At 63.1% G+C, this 2,159-nt stretch overlaps 2 long non-coding RNA genes across 2 annotated transcripts; both read right to left on the bottom strand.

Moving 5' to 3' along the window:
- Positions 1-1,038: 1,038 nt before the first annotated feature.
- Positions 1,039-1,879, bottom strand: LOC112958458. Its single transcript, XR_003251421.1, has 2 exons — positions 1,820-1,879; positions 1,039-1,083 (listed from the first exon to the last, which is right to left on the bottom strand). It is a non-coding gene; the product is annotated as an uncharacterized LOC112958458 (long non-coding RNA).
- A 17-nt stretch (positions 1,880-1,896) lies between these two features.
- On the bottom strand, positions 1,897-2,159 carry LOC112958457. The gene is made up of 2 exons (XR_003251420.1): positions 2,105-2,159; positions 1,897-1,978 (listed from the first exon to the last, which is right to left on the bottom strand). It is a non-coding gene; the product is annotated as an uncharacterized LOC112958457 (long non-coding RNA).

Below are 2,159 nucleotides of genomic sequence, written 5' to 3'. Positions count from 1 at the left end.
CCCCCCTTCACCTCGGGGCTCCTTGGGCCGGGGCTCCCGGCGCTTCCGCTTCCGGGCCGGTTTCAGCCACGGACTCTCCTTCCAGCGCTTCCGGGCCCGGCGCCGGGGCCCCCACCCGCCCTGAACCCCCGGCACGTCAGGGGGGGCCGGGGGGCCCCAAATACCCTCAAAACCGCCCAAAATACCCCCGGAAACCCCCAAAACCACCCCAAATACCCCAGGAAACTGCCCAAACTGCCCAAAATATCCCCAAAATCACTGAAACCGCCCAAAACACCCCCAGAAACGCCCCAAACCACCCCAAATTCCCCAGAAAACCGCCAAAACTGCCCAAAATATCCCCAAAATTACTGAAACCGCCCAAAATACCCCTGGAAACCCCCAAAACCACCCCAAATACCCCCAAGAATGGCCAAATACCCCCAAAACCACTTGAAATGCCCTGGGAATAGCCAAAACCACCACAAATACTCCCAAAACCACCCAAAATCCCCCCAAAACACCCCAAAATGCCCCAAATTCCCCCTGAAATGCCCCAAATCCACTGAGAACACCCTGAAAACGTCTTAAATTCCCTCAAAATGTCCCGAATCTCCCTAAATCCCCCCTAAATGCCCCCAAAACACCCAAAAACGCCGTAAATACCCCCAAAACTCCCCACATCCGCCCAAAACCAACCTAAAAGCACCCCAAATCACTGCAAAACACCGCAAAATGCCCCAAAACACCCCAAAACATCCCCAGTCCCGTCAAAACACCCAGAAAAGCCCCAAATACCCCCAAAACACCGCAAAACGCCCCTAAAATGCCCCCAAAACACCCAAACGTGTCTCCAAAACACCCCAAGTCCCATCAAGGCACCCAGAAACACCCCAAACAGTCCCAAAACACCCCGAAACGCCCCAAACGTCCCCAAAACGCCCCGAAACGGCGCGGGGCCCTCACGCGCTCGGCCGCGGCCGCCGCCTCCTCGTCCTCCTCGTCCTCGTCGTCCTCGTCCTCGTCCTCCTCCTCCTCCTCCTCCTCGTCCTCCTCTTCCTCCTCCTCCTCCTCCTCGCTCAGCGCCTCCCCGGGAGCCTCCGACTGGCGGGGGCCCAGGCGTCCGGCCCCGCCCCCGACACCCCCGGGGCACCCGGGACACCCCCAACACCCGGTGGCACCTACAACCTCTTGGGGACACCCGCAGCCTCCCGGGGACACCCCAAGACCCAGGGACACCCGCTGACACCCCAGGGACACCCAGAGTCTCCCGGTGACACCCAGTGACTCCCATTGACTTTGCAGTCCCGCCCAGTGTCCCCCAGTGTCCCCCAGTGTCCCCAGTGTCCCCACTGTCCCCCAGTATCTCCAGTATCCCCAGTATGGCCAGTATCCCCATTGCTCCCCCAGTATCCCCAGTATCTCGATTGACCCACAGTATCCCCAGTGCCTCCCAGTGTCCCCAGTATCTCCAGTGCCCCAGTGTACCCAGTATCCGCAGTGTCCTCAGTGGACCCAGTATCCCCATTAACCCCCAATGTTCCCATTACCCCCAGTGTCCCCCATTATCCCCATGTCCCCATTGTCCCCCAGTATCTCCAGTGTCCCCAGTACCCAGTGTCCCTCCGTGTTCCCACTTTCCCCCCAATATCCCCAGCATCCCGATTGTCCCCCCAGTGTCCCCAGTACCCAGTGTCCCCCGTGTTCCCACTGTCCCCCCAGTATCCCCAGTATCCCGATTGTCCCCCCAGTGTCCCCAGTATCCCCAGTGTCCCCAGAGCCTCCCAGTGTCCCCATTATCCCCAGTGCCTCCCAGTGTCCCCAGTGTCCCCAGTGCCACCTCTTTGCTGTCCGAGTCCCCGTGCCCGTCCACGGAGAACCCGTCGTAGAAGAGGGAGAAGGCGGCGCCGCCGTCACCGTCCCACTCGTCAGCGCCCCGGACGCCGGGGCCCCCCCGGCCCCGCCCCGGCCCGGCCGCCATCTCCTCCGTCACCGTGATCTGCAACGGGGGGCCGGGCGTCCGAGAGGGGCCCCGGCGTCCGGGAGGGGCCAGGAACCAGGGAAGGGGCCCCGGCGTCCGGGAGGGGCCCGGAACCAGGGAAGGGGCCCCGGCGTCCGGCCTCACCTCGGTGCTGGCGCGGGGGCCGGGTCTCTGCAGCCGCTTGTGCAGCCCCTCGGCG

This window comes from Nothoprocta perdicaria, unplaced genomic scaffold (assembly GCF_003342845.1).
Source record: "Nothoprocta perdicaria isolate Ctin4 unplaced genomic scaffold, notPer1 scaffold_863, whole genome shotgun sequence".
NCBI lineage: Eukaryota > Metazoa > Chordata > Aves > Tinamiformes > Tinamidae > Nothoprocta > Nothoprocta perdicaria.
The sequence above is the reverse complement of the archived record's forward strand: the minus strand, read 5'-3'. Positions and strand labels throughout refer to the sequence as shown.